Source organism: Neolamprologus multifasciatus, chromosome 23, assembly GCF_963576455.1.
Source record: "Neolamprologus multifasciatus chromosome 23, fNeoMul1.2, whole genome shotgun sequence".
Taxonomy (NCBI): Eukaryota; Metazoa; Chordata; class Actinopteri; order Cichliformes; family Cichlidae; genus Neolamprologus; species Neolamprologus multifasciatus.
Window position 1 is genome coordinate 2491433 of NC_140460.1, and position 14991 is coordinate 2506423.

At 42.1% G+C, this 14991-nt stretch overlaps 1 long non-coding RNA gene across 1 annotated transcript; it reads right to left on the reverse strand.

Annotated features, from left to right (window-relative positions):
* Positions 1-4435: 4435 nt before the first annotated feature.
* Positions 4436-14882, reverse strand: LOC146490683 (uncharacterized). The gene is made up of 3 exons (XR_014872217.1): positions 14789-14882; positions 5306-5414; positions 4436-4846 (listed from the first exon to the last, which is right to left on the reverse strand). It is a non-coding gene; the product is annotated as an uncharacterized LOC146490683 (long non-coding RNA).
* Between the last annotated feature and the right edge of the window lie 109 nt (positions 14883-14991).

Genomic DNA, 14991 nt, shown 5'->3' on the forward strand with positions numbered 1-14991 from the left:
CCCTCTGACCTAGTTTTTGTCTTGTCTGGGCTTGGTTTCTAAAGGCCTCTCTTACTAAAATACATAAAACAATATAATCAGAAAATAAGCATTAAAAATATATATCCACATCCCAACACTATCCCTCAGTCTAATGGGCTGAATGACTTTAAAGTCCATGATCCGTAAGTTAATTCATGAGGATGAATGCAATTGGGATGGCTGGTTAGACCCTCTGTTGTCTGCAGTGCGGGATCTGCCCCAGGCCTCAATGGGATTTTCTTCCTTTGAATAACTGTTCATCCGGAAGCCATGGGGGTTGTTTGACCTAATTAAAGAAAACTGGGAGGAAGGTAAAGATAAAGTGCTTGTATTACTCCTTTATTCCAGGTCAAACTTACTCACCAAGTGGCAAAGACCCTTCGTGGTCTCATGGCGAGCGGGTGACGTAGACCATGAAATGGTATGGTCACACAGGTATAACACCTCAACCTCCTTAGAGCATGGAGAGAGGCTGAAACCGCTTCTCTGCTGACATTTGTCACACTTCCTTTCGGTTTGTTTGGAGCCCCAGCCACTTTCCAGTGCTCATGGACCAGGACATGTCCTTCAATGCACATATTAAACAAATATGTAAGACTGCTTCCATCTTCCATTTGTGCAACATCTCTAAAGTTAGAAATATCTTGTCTCAGAGTGACGCTGAAAAACTAGTTCATGCCTTTATTACTTCCAGACTGGACGACTGTAATTCATTATTATCAAGATGTCCTAAAAACGCCCTGAAAAGCCTTCAGCTAATCCAAAATGCTGCAGCAATAGTCCTGACAGGGACTAGAAAGAGAGAGCATCTGATCAGCCCCTTGACTGATCTCACCTGGAAGGGTGCCCCAGGTCTGGTCCGGTCGAGGTAGCAGTGCCAGGCGGCATTCGTGCAGGTGAAGAAGGCTCTCTGTGGGGAACACCTGCTTCACAATCCCATTTCTCCCTCCCTTTTATTCTGCCTACTGATGCCTTGAACAGAGGGCTGGAGGGCATTTTGTCCCGCAGGTAAAGGGACTCACTGCCCTGTGGTCTATATCAGCAGGAAACTGTCAGAGCGTGAATCTTGGTAATAGCATTGTTGAGTGCCTGGCCATTCAGTGGGTGGTTGTCACTCTTTGCTATTACCTCCTGGGCTCCCGATTCACCCTCTGGAACATCCCGCGAAAATTCAGAAGCAGATTTGCAATGCAAAAACGTGTCAGTCGCACTACTTGGTCGCGCGAATAAAAATACGCGCGGCTGTTTGTGTGGTGCATTTTGTGCATTCGACCGTATTGCATTTACCGCTCAAGTTGGAAAAATTGGAACTCCAGCGTCAAGTCACGCTGCGACAACCATTTAGGAGCCTGGTGACGTGATGCTCTGACCTAGGTCAAAGGGCAGATCCAGCCAAAGCCCTTTATTCTTCATTCAATATGGAGGAAAGGCTAATCAACGCCGTAGCAAACCACCAGGAGCTGTAGGACACCAGCTGCTTTTAAATATTATTTCAAATACATTTTTGCAATGACTAATGTCTTAGTTCTACTACACAGCAAATATTGGCACACAACTTGACACATGTAGAATTTATTTCATATTATACTAATGAATCATGCTCACAGGTGTGCATGAATGAATCTCAATATACTGTGATAAAAGGGTGAACTCTTCTGGTAGAAGTTTGAGGGGGTGGGGGTCTTCCTGAAACAGCTATTCACAAGAAACGGGTGGACAGTAGCATTCCTCCAGAAGGGTTAGTTTGTTAAATGTGCAGGCAGTCATTTTAAGGTTATTTAATACAAAAACTTGAATACATAAATATACATTAATTAGTGTGTAATTACATCTTCCAACAAACTGATAAATTTTCATAAACTTAAGCTTAATCCTATAAAAATAGGGTCACCACAGAGTGTGCAACATTTGTGGAAGCTGTCATGTTCCCCTGACATCCTGACAATGGCTCATCAGGTGGTTGTAGTGTAGGAGGTAGAGCAGCTCATCTACTAATTGGAAGGTTGCTGGTTTGAGCCCTGGATGCTCCAGTCTCCAGTCTGCCTAAGTATCCTTGGGCAAGAGACTGAATCCCAAGTTGCTGTCCAATGCATTCATCAGAGTATGAATATGTGTAAATGTCAGCTAGAATGCCCTTAGGTGTAGAAAAAGTGCTTGTGTGACTGCGTTTCAATGGATGAATGAAGCATGTGTTAAGGGTTCAATATTAAGGAGGGATACAGGAGGTAATCCAATAACAACACTGATCCGGCCGGGTGAAGTCAAACTATGATTTTAATGACCACACGCAGCGTGGGGAGATGTACACTGCAAAACATCAGCTGTAGATCTCCGCCCAAAAAGACACTTCAGATTGCTTTTGATTCATCAGGGTTAACGACCCCTCATGCGTCATCAGATACAATACATGCATACGTCAAATCAAAACCACAATGACTTTTAACATAGTCTGAAAAGAACATTGTCTCCGTCTCCACGGCAGGTGCTTCCTGTCCATCTTCTGACTCTTGTTTCTCCAAAACCTGAAGCATGGTCCCATGCTCGGCAACAAACTAGCAATTCTGCACGCACAAAAATGCAGTTGCAAGCAAATATATCTGAACTCTCACCTAGAACATAAGTGTGTGTGTACTATTCTCCTGTGCATAATAACCTAACTGAAACTATCTGTAATATGTTGAATAAATGTTTTAATCAAGAACCTCTGCTAAAAGCTTAATCAAAAAATATAAAAGTATAAAAGACAATAATGAATAACCTGGTTATTCAAATAGCATCATTCAAACAGCTCCTCAAAGTAACTTTCGCTTCCTGTCTACTTTGGCACAGAGTGTACTCGGAGTTAGGCCCTTCTTTTATAATGCAATATAATCTCCATATAAACATTTAAGATTATGAAAAGCATTCAAAAGCATTTAAGATTATAGATTTAACTCAATAGTTTAACGTGGTTATAACTGCACCTGTAATAAAGGCTAATTGGGTACCAATATGTTTAAACATCTGAATACAATATCAATACTATAAACTATTATTAATGCAATGGTAATGATGATGATTATGAACCATAGCAAAATATTTCTCTAATCTCCACACATGTTAAATAAAGCACTTTGGGTGCTTACAGTAGAAGAGTGCTATATAAGAACCAGTCCGTTTACCATTTACCAGATGGCTCCATGTGCCAATTACACATTATTTACAAAATGTTAATTTTAAAGCTTTGACCAACCATGTTGGTCTACTACTTCCATTCATGAAATTTGCAAGGAAAATTGAACTAGTCATGACCAAACTTAAACATTTTAGCACTTACTTGTTATGATTAAAAGAAAAACTCCAAAATAGAAATCATCTGGTGAATGGCATGTTAAACAAAATGTATGTCTATTGTAAATCACTGCGCATTAACGGCACACGCAGTAACTTTTCATAGGGAAGGAGTTGATAATCAGTAGAGCTCACCTAAGAATAGCAGTTTTTAGTTTCAAAGTAATTGAGTGAGAGCTGCCAGGAGACGGTTACATGTCAGAAGGGAGCTGTCAACAGACAATTAGTGGACTTAGAAGTCTAAAGAAAACAAAAGAGCATTATTTAGCGGGTTTAATACACCTTACTGTGCTGAAGCATATATTACAGGGTAAATATCGGGCAGCAGAATCTACTTTGACCTCTCGAGTATGACGAGGACGAATGGTCCCCTAAAGTTTTCTCATAAAAATAGTATCAATACGTTTATCCTGACTGACAGCAGATGCTGATTTTTAACCTACTTCATTGCGTCCTCCAGCTTTCTGTAACCCAGATATTGTATCATGAATATCTCTGTCATTGTGACTGAATAAGAAGGCACACAAACACTCCTATACATATAAATTATGTCGGTTTTAATATCTTAGTGATTTCAATTTTTTTAAAATGTACTGTTCCATTTATTAATGGCTGTATGTATTTATTTGTTCATTCCCTGTGAAGAACCTTTACATGTGATTTTGGCATAAAGAAATAAAACTGCCTTGACTTTAACCTGAATTTTAACTGTTAAAATTTATTCAAACTTTACCAAATAGTCAAGGCACAAAAATTGCCAGATTATATTTGTAAAAAAGAGAATGCTCTGCTATTTATGAAAGATTCAGCTCTCTTTTATAGGATCTACTCAAGCTAACACGTTGCCTCTGAAGTCTGCAGCCTCTCCTGTGAGACTGACAAAGAAAGCAGCTTTACTTCTTGCTTTCTTTGACCAGTTGTTCCACTTCCTTCATGAAGCGCAGGCAGAGCTCATCCTGCCACGGCAGAGCAACACACTGAATCGCCACAGGTAGACCCTCCACCGTCACTGCCTGAACACAAAAACACACTCCTGTCACTTAACGCTTGGCAGCTGGTCCGCAGTCTTCTGCTCGAGCTGACTAACAAATTGTGGAACATTTAATAAAGTTCACTTATAACTGAGAGTCAATAAATTACAGAACCACAAGAAAAAATGTCTCAATCGTCTGATCTGGTTTAGCTTTTGGTTCCAAGTAGGATAGATGGGCCTACGCACCACCACACCTGAAATCTTCCTGCGTGTAGTTTAAAGTTGTATTCATTTGTTTAGAAATTTTAAAACTGCACAAAAAACTGGTCTCACAGTAAATGTGTTCAATCTGTCTCCCCTCACTGGTATGTGTTACCTCTTTCAGGGACTTGTCATAACTGTCCTGATAACAGCCCTTATAGTGCTTTAGTTCCTCCTCATCCTTCGCAGTCACTGTGGAAACAGGGACTACACCCGCAGGAAATTTTAAGAGATTGTAGAGCATCGTGCAACTGACAGCAGCTGAAATAACAGAAAATACAAGTAGATTAGTTATGATGAAATATTTTAAGACAGATTCACTTTTCTTTAGCCCTTCAAAATTCTGTTGCTCTTTAATTAACATGTGATTTATTTAGTGTAACAGTGCCTTTATATTATTATTTGTCCAAATGTTCTAATCTACAGGTGACTTTCCTAATTGACTAATGTCTGGAGATATTGTTTTTCTTCACTCTCTGCCTTTTTTAATCATGCGTGTTAGCACTAGAGAAGGGCAGCAATCCTAATTTTTTATGAGATAATTTTTATGTGATCTCAAATCCCAGGAACTATGCTGCCACCTAGGAGCATTTCATACATCCACAAACTTACAATATGAAAGAAAAAAAAAAGAAGAAAAAGAAGAAGAAGAGAGAGCTAGATTGACAATAATGCTTTTTTTTTTTTTTTTTTTTTTTTTAAATACTCAGTATACCATACTTGGAACTTTGTCTCCGTGCAGTAACCTGCTGGCTGGCCCTATCATGGGGGACAACAGCACATCGATATTGCAGCTCCTCCAATGTGCTATTGTCTCTTGAATATAGTCCTAAAGAAAAAACAGGAAATTTTCTTTATACAACTGCGATTCCAAAACATTTGGGAGACTGTAAAATGTAAACAAAAACAAAATGCAGTGATTTAGAAATTTTGAAATATTTAAACTGAGAAATTGTAGGGCTTGGATGGAACCGATGGCTGAGGGGAACTGCCCAGTCCTTCTTGAGGTTGGAGGCAATGGGAATGGGATAACCTTTTATAATTCAGACATACAAAACAAACAAATATATACGCATACACATATACATAGAGAGATAGAGCTCTCTATATCTAGATCTCTATATTTATAGATAGAGATAGATATAGAGATCTAGATAGAGATAGATATAGAGATCTAGATAGAGATAGATATAGAGATCTAGATAGAGGTCTCATAAGCTTTATCAATATCACTTTCCTTATACACTACCTCCAAATTTCCCCTCAAGTAGGTCACTTTTAAATGCATTCATGGATTCCTCTGTTCTCACCGGTTTTATTTTAATTTTTCCTGTTTGTCGTTACTATGATTGTTGTCATATACTGGAAAAAACGCACAATGATCACTGATGTCACTAATTAGAAGGCAATTTTGTTTTCTGATTCATTAGTTAAGATGAAGTCTATTAATGTTTTTCTGGAACATTTGACATTATCACATCTGTGTTGAAATCCCCATAAATAAAAATAACTTTTTGGTTTGATTTTGTATCCACCCACTCCTTAAATGCTGGTTTACCTTAAAACCTTAGATGGTTTTCTATATATGTTGTCCACCAACAGTCATTTTTTCTACCACCTTGTAAATTTTCTGTTCACAATAGGTATCTCATATCCATACCTACTGCATACCTTATGATTCTGTCTTTACTTTTCACCCACTTTTAACTAGAGCAGAGGTTACTTCATTAACATCACTTCATTGCATTCTCTACTTTTCTATGTTGCACTTTAACATGATTTATCAAAAATTCTATCACATATGAATATTAAATCACAATATGAATATACTTCTGTACACGTTCAGTTTATGCTATTTTTCTTCACTAGGATTTATTAATAGCTCAATGACATATGAATATTAATTTCAACGCGATTTTCATCAACTTATTCACATAGGACTGCTTTTCTTACTTTTTATTTATAACTATGCCAATCACAATATACACAATATAAGTGTTTTTGTTTTTTTTTAAATCACACGTTAAAATCTGACATTCTCTGTCAAGTTGACCAAGACAAGCTCTGGGCTGTGTGCCATGTTTGCATACCCCCTCGGTACAAATAACACACACACACACACACACACACACACACACACGTTCCCAAATATTTACTTTTCTGTGACCCTCAGGCTGCAGAATAATCACGCTTCCCTCTGGGTGGTGGGTCTGTTATTCTTGGCCATTGGTCCCTACTTCTCTGCCAGCTTGGATTGGTTTTTGTGACGCAGCTTCTAGTCTTTTTTTATTTTTATTGTTCTTATCATTTTCACTGGGCTCCATAAACTACAGAGTTTGTGACCTTCCAGTCTTGCCTAATTTGGCAGGTAGGAATGCAGATCTGCTGCTGTCTGCCAGTGGCTCTCTGTCTCGACTCACTGGCTACATGGCCCGGTGTGTCATAGACCTGCCACAATTTCCACATGAACTCTTCTGCTCTTTTGGCCATCTAATGAGGGATTTTCTCCACTGATGTGCAGATATCTTCTCCCACCTGCAGACATTACACAGGGTGACCCATGCCTCCTGAGTCACTCTCTCTTGGGCCCTCAGACGGAGGCAGTGTTGAGAAGGTTACTTTTAAAATGTATTCCACTACAGATTACATGCCCCAAAATGTATTCTGTAACGTATTCCGTTACTCGATGAGAGTAACATATTCTGAATACTTTGGATTACTTAATATATTATCATGCTGTTTACAACTACATGGTTCCGTGTCGGGCTTGTAGCTGAAAACTAGCTTTACTTTGTTGTCTGGGTCAACTTTGTTAGCCAGAGACAGAGAGAGGCGTGTAAAGGCTGCTCCAACAGAACTTATTGTTTTTGGAGGAAAACACGAACACGGTGTACAGTCGAGTCTTAATAGCTTACTTACAACTGGGCTCGTCAGGCTCTCTTCTTGGCTGCAGTGGTTATTATTATATTTACATGCTTCCAGCTCCCGTTTTTGCTCGATGACAGCTCGTACTTTTCCTTTTTCTCCCTCCCTCGCTCACAGACACATAACGTGTATGGCAGTCCATTCCCTGCAGCACGGACTACACTGCCCATGATGCTACATTCTTTAGAGCTATACCTGTAGCATTCTGCCTGTTAGCTTAGCACAACAACAACAACAAAAAGGCCTCTCTCTTTTTTTTTTTTTTTTTTTTCCCCCGCCTGTCCCATTTGGTTCTTTAGCCGTCAGAATTGTTGTCTGAAGACCAACAAGGATACCCAATGGATTTATTTTGCCAAATGGATCATCATGGCATTGCCGTATTGGTCCATTTGATCGACCTTGTTTTTATTATTTATTTTATTTTCAGTTGTTACAGACGGGACAGACATGAGTGAGGGATAGGAAAGGGAGAAAGAAAGAGGAAGGAAAAGAAAAACAGAAGGGGAGAGGGACAGTGAGAAAGGGGGGAAGAAAAAATATCTCCGGGATCACCTGTTGAGAGAAAAAGAATAGAAAACAAGCAAAAAAAACAAAACAGTGCAACATACTATACACAACACCATCGCATTAATCTAGCTAAGTGTAAACAGCAGTAAATACTAAATATTGAATGTTGTTGTGCAGCACGCAGGACAGACAGCGCACAATGTGCTTTGAAGTAGCAGCCAAGAAAGGTGTGATTTAAGTCTACGAACAGTGAACACCCATGTGCACACCTGTGTGGATCGGCGCGCTTGTATTCAAATGGTTTCCCCATGTAATGGTCTGCTAGAGGATGTAGAGAGCCATAGCCCTGTCCCCCAGGGCATGAAGCAGGCATGGAGGAGATCCAGGCCCCAGACATCCAGAGGCCCCAGAGTGCAAGAGCCCAAGGAGGACCACCGGAGGGGCATCCGTGCCACCTTCATGGGAAGGGCTGAGGATCCCCAGACGAGGGGTCACCCAGTAGCCACCGGGCAGAAGCTAGAGGGGGCTGCACTGGCGTGCCCGCCGGCTCCGCCGGCAGCCAGCTGTGCCAGAGTGAACCGAGCCGCAGGCACAGAGGCCGGAGGCCCGAGGGCCCCCCGCGCCCCGGAAGAGGCCTGACCGAGCAGCAGGCGCCAGGCCCCGCCAAGTAGCCACCGGGAGTGAGCTGGCACATGACCTGAGCGCCCAGCCCCGGACACCAAGAACCAACAATGCACCGACCCCTGAGGGCATCAGTCACCGGCAGGGAGTGTGGTGAGGGGAGATAGGCCTCCACACTTTGGGGGCCTTGGAGTTCCCAGAGAGGTGGAGTCTAAGACCCGACCTGACATATAGACACAGACAAACAGGCACACACAGACACAGACATGCATTCCCACCCTCATGCACACATATACAAACACTCAGCACTCACCCAACGTAGGAATAAACGTAAATGGACATGTACACACAATCACACTCCCCAAACATACTCTATACCCCGGGTCCAGGTATCCTCACCCCCAGAGATGGAAACGGCACCCAGACCCAAGAGATGTTACCCTTCCCTCCGGGGTGGAGGCAAGCAGACCGCCCCAGGCTCCGCAGCAGCAGGGAGGCCAATCGGACAGCCAGCATCTCTTCCCAGCCCCCCCGCCCCGATGGCTAGCAGAGAACGGGGGTGTGTTAAGACCCCATACCTCCCTCCTCCCGCTCAAGTGTAGTGTTGCTGCGTGTTGCTCTAAAGTGTATTTAAAACAAGGGAGAGCATGGTGCTGCTGCCAGAGAGCAGCAGGTGTTAGCACGGCCCCTCCCGAGAACCCTCAATGTCTACATGGATTTAAAATTGAGAGGTGGGCACCGGCGCCAGAGGTAGGTTTGAATACACAGACCGTCTACTGGACGCCGTTAACGTGCCCACCCTCAAGGCCCTATATATATATATATATATATATATATATATATATATATATATATATATATATATATATATATCTATACATATATATATGTTATATTATCTATAACATATATGTGTTATGAGAGTGTAAGTAATGTGGATGTCTAAGTTGTGAGATAAAATTGAGGCACAGGTGGCCAGAAGAGGACAGAGGGGGGGGAATGTCTCCCCTGCACCCTGGTGACACACCCGCACCCCAAAGCCCTACCTGTGTGGGTGGGTGTGGTGGAGCGGGAAGAGGGAGGCAGCCGGGGATGGGGAGGAAAAGAAGGGAGGGGAGGGTGTCCCTCCCTAGGGCCAGCTCCCCCGCTGACCCCAATATGCACCTCCGTCCTCTGGTATCCACCAAGGCAAGGGAGCCCAGGCCCATCCAGACCGGGGCCTACGGCAGCAGCACCGCCAAGCCCCACAGGACCCGGGGCAGCCCACCCCACCCCACCGCAGAGGAAACTGTACCCACCCCAACATTCAATCATCTCCCAGACTAAAAAGGCCTCTCTCACCCAGGAAACACGCAGAGAGAGAGCGTCACCCTGTAACCCTGGCAACCGTAACGCTGCCGCCTGGAACAACAGAACGTAGCTGTCAAACAAAACCCAAACAGTCCTGACCCGCCACAATATGAAACAGGGAAGTACCGCCGTGTAATCCATTTATTTCAACAAAGTAACTGTATTCTAAATACCACCTTTTTAAACGGTAACTGTAACGGAATACAGTTACTCATATTTTGTATTTTAAATACGTAAAGGCGGTACATGTATTCAGTTACTCCCCAACACTGTTCATAACGCACGTGAAAAGACCCAGGAAAACCGAGTAAACAATAAAAACGATAACTTCTATACTAATTTTCCCATTTGCATCCCCCACTCTCTTGTCCCCTCTTCCTCTGCGTACATTCACTCAGTGTTGTTGACCTTGAACCTTTCTCTCTGACTTTTCACCCACTTTTATCTCTGAGGTATCTATGAGGTAAAGGTTACTTCATTAAAAATCACTTTATTACATTTTCTTCTTTTCTATATGGATATTAAATCACACATGGAAATACTTCCCTTCATGTTTAACTCAGTTTATGCCATTTTACTTGACCAGGATTTAACATTAGCTCAGTCACATGAATATTAATTTCAACATGACTTTCGTCAACTTCATCAAACAGGGATACTTTTCTCACTGTATCTTCCACATGTTACAATTTAACGTTATCTGAATGCTTGCTTTGTTATTCAGACCAAACATTATGACCTCAGACAAGATCTGGGCTGCGTGCTGTGTTTGCATTCCCCAAATAATCTCCCAAAGCAATCACACACGCCAAAGGGTCGGGAGGTGGCGTATTAGAACCACTTCATTACTCAACTACAGTGGGGCAAAAAAGTATTTAGTCAGCCACCGATTGTGCAAGTTCCCCCACTTGAAATGATGACAGAGGTCAGTAATTTGCACCAGAGGTACACTTCAACTGTGAGAGACAGAATGTGAAAAAAAAAAATCCATGAATTCACATGGTAGGATTTGTAAAGAATTTATTCGTAAATCAGGGTGGAAAATAAGTATTTGGTCAATAACAAAAATACAACTCAATACTTTGTAACATAACCTTTGTTGGCAATAACAGAGGTCAAACGTTTACTATAGGTCTTTACCAGGTTTGCACACACAGTAGCTGGTATTTTGGCCCATTCCTCCATGCAGATCTTCTCAAGAGCAGTGATGTTTTGGGGCTGTCGCCGAGCAACACGGACTTTCAACTCCCGCCACAGATTTTCTATGGGGTTGAGGTCTGGAGACTGGCTAGGCCACTCCAGGACTTTCAAATGCTTCTTACGGAGCCACTCCTTTGTTGCCCGGGCGGTGTGTTTTGGATCATTGTCATGTTGGAAGACCCAGCCTCGTTTCATCTTCAAAGTTCTCACTGATGGAAGGAGGTTTTGGCTCAAAATCTCACATACTTGGCCCCATTCATTCTGTCCTTAACACGGATCAGTCGTCCTGTCCCCTTGGCAGAAAAACAGCCCCATAGCATGATGTTTCCACCCCCATGCTTCACAGTAGGTATGGTGTTCTTGGGATGCAACTCAGTATTCTTCTTCCTCCAAACACGACGAGTTGAGTTTATACCAAAAAGTTCTACTTTGGTTTCATCTGACCACATGACATTCTCCCAATCCTCTGCTGTATCATCCATGTGCTCTCTGGCAAACTTCAGACGGGCCTGGACATGCACTGGCTTCAGCAGCGGAACACGTCTGGCACTGCAGGATTTGATTCCCTGCCGTTGTAGTGTGTTACTGATGGTGACCTTTGTTACTTTGGTCCCAGCTCTCTGCAGGTCATTCACCAGGTCCCCCCGTGTGGTTCTGGGATCTTTGCTCACCGTTCTCATGATCATTTTGACCCCACGGGATGAGATCTTGCGTGGAGCCCCAGATCGAGGGAGATTATCAGTGGTCTTGTATGTCTTCCATTTTCTGATGATTGCTCCCACAGTTGATTTTTTCACACCAAGCTGCTTGCCTATTGTAGATTCACTCTTCCCAGTCTGGTGCAGGTCTACAATTCTTTTCCTGGTGTCCTTCGAAAGCTCTTTGGTCTTGGCCATGGCGGAGTTTGGAGTCTGACTGGTTGAGGCTGTGGACAGGTGTCTTTTATACAGATGATGAGGTCAAACAGGTGCCATTCATACAGGTAACGAGTGGGGGACAGAAAAGCTTCTTACAGAAGACGTTACAGGTCTGTGAGAGCCAGGGATTTTCCTTGTTTGAGGTGACCAAATACTTATTTTCCACCCTGATTTACGAATAAATTCTTTACAAATCCTACCATGTGAATTCATGGATTTTTTTTTCACATTCTGTCTCTCACAGTTGAAGTGTACCTCTGGTGCAAATTACTGACCTCTGTCATCATTTTAAGTGGGGGAACTTGCACAATCGGTGGCTGACTAAATACTTTTTTGCCCCACTGTACATTTCTCATTCAGCATATTAAGTTTCACTTGCACCTGACTGCTACAATGCCTCCTGCACCTTTTTGAATGTTTTTCATTTTTTCATGAAAAACATTACCTTATTTTGTTTTTGATGACAGCAAAAACAGACCTAAAAAATGTGTAAGGGGTCAACAAAAGCCAAAAGATATATGAAAAAAGAGAAATAAAGAGCTGGATGAAACTGATGCAGCTAATTAGGTCAGTATCATGACTCTGATGGAAAAATAAAGTATTTCAGAGAGGCAGAGTTTCTCAGAAGTAAAGAAAAGTGCATCTACATATTACAGAAAACAATTTCAAAGTAATGTTTGTCAATGTAAAATTGACAAACAAAAAGACTTAACTATCTCATTATCTACAGTACATTATCATTAAATGATTCAGAGACTGGTGAAATCTCTGTGCATGGACAAGGCCAAAAGTTTGTGTTTGTAAACTTTGGGCAGCAGTGCATTAAAAACAGGGATGATTTTGTCATGGAAATCATTGCTTTGGCTCAGCAACATTTCCAGATATCACTGTCTGCGAACACAGTTCGCCATGCTATCCACAAATGAATCTTATGTGTTGTCTCTATAAGATCACTCATCTGCCTGCTGTCCTGGATGTTTGGCTGCTAATCTTTGTTATATAACTTTTTCTTTCCACACTGCCAAACTCCGTGTCGACAGCGTTGTTCTAGTTCACTCATCTTCTAGCCTGTCCACTCAGAGCTCCATGCAAGCCTCCAGCTTCATCTTCACCACTACCATACTCTACTTCTAATTCCTATCACCTCTAAGATTCTGCTATGATGGGTCAATCGCCAAACCAGTAGCTGAACTCTGTATCTCAGTAAATCATGTTCAATTCTTCCAAATGAGCTGTCGCTATTGAAATACAGCTCAAAGCTCTAAAGCTCATGCAAACGGGAATTCATATGTGAACATAATCCATAAAGACCACCACCACCTTCTTTAGGCCAAACCTCTTTAGAATGGACTGACACAAAGTAAAAGACTGTTTTGTGGCCAGAAATATCAAAATTTGAAATTAGTTTTGAAAAACATGGATGCGGCATCCTTCGGACTAAATATGTCTGTGAAGGTTCAGTCATCCAGGTCATCGTAGTCAAAAAGTCCAGACGCTTTTCTTTCCAAGCTCCTTTAAGTTGCTTGAAGACGTTTCACCTCTCATCCGAGAAGCTTCTTCAGTTCTAAAGTCAAATGGTGGGGAGTCCCAGATTTAAACCTAGTGGGAGTTTCCCCCCACAGAGGGACAAAAGGACCCCCTGATGATCCTCTAACTGGGTGTGGGTCCCAATCAGCCAGGGTTTCGGGTGAGCTCATTGTGAAACCTGGCCCCACCTTATCATGCGAATTCCTGAGGTCAGATGGCCCAGGTGTGAGTGGGCATTAAGGCGTCTGGGAGTGAACTCAAAACTGGATTATAGATGGCAGACAGTTGTGTCGTAAACCACCGCCTCTGTTCAAAGATGGTCGCTCACAGTGGACATAGATGGCTTCTTTCACTCCTCTTTCAACCATCTGTCCTCTCTGTCCAAAATGTGAACATTGGCATCCTTGAAAGAGTGTCCTTATCCTTAAGATGCAGATGGACTGCTGAGTCTTGTCCTGTGGAGGTGGCTCTATGTTTTGGCCATGCGCTTGTGAAGTGGCTGAAGCCACTTCACAAGCGCATGGCAAAACATAGGGGTCCTTTTGTCCCTCTGCAGGGGGATACTTCCACTAGGTCTAAATCTGGGACTCCCCACCATTTGACCTTAGAACTGAAGAAGCTTCTCTGATGAGAGGTGAAACGTCTTCAAGCAACTTAAAGAAGTCCAGACGCTTTTCTTTGCAAGTTCCTTTGACTTCGGACTAAGAAAAAGGAACCATCTGGCTTGTTATTAGTGCTCATTTCAAAAGCCTGCACGTTTCAGTGCCATGGCATTGGCAGCTTGAATATCTGGAAAGACACTTTTTAATACTGAAAGTTGTGTACAGGTTTAGGTTTAGAGGAACATAAAACTTCCATTAGAATGATATTTTCTTGCTGAAGATATTTGAGCAAGTCAATGCTAAAGTGTATATTGCAGCCATTACAACAGCATGGCTTTGTAGTAGAAGAATCTTTTTTCTGAACATGGTATACATTAATTTTTCAGTTTGAATATTAGATTTGTTTTCTATGTGCTATTGTGGATAAATATAGGTCGGTAAGATTTGCCAATCGTTGCATTCTGTTTTAATTTACATTATACACAGTGTCCCACCTCTTTTGAAATTGTACTGTGATACTCAACCATGCATCATTAGTTGAAAGTTAAAGTTACCTCATCAGCAACATGTTGCTTCCACAGATCGGAAACAGATCTAAAAAAAAATAAAGCATTATTTTATGACTTTGCCCATCACATGTATTATATGAAAAAGAATCATGTACAGATGATGAATTTCAACAATACTTTCTCACCGACTCCACAAATAGCACTAATGTTGGAGACACACGAGGTGACTGCAAAAAAAGTGAACGTTA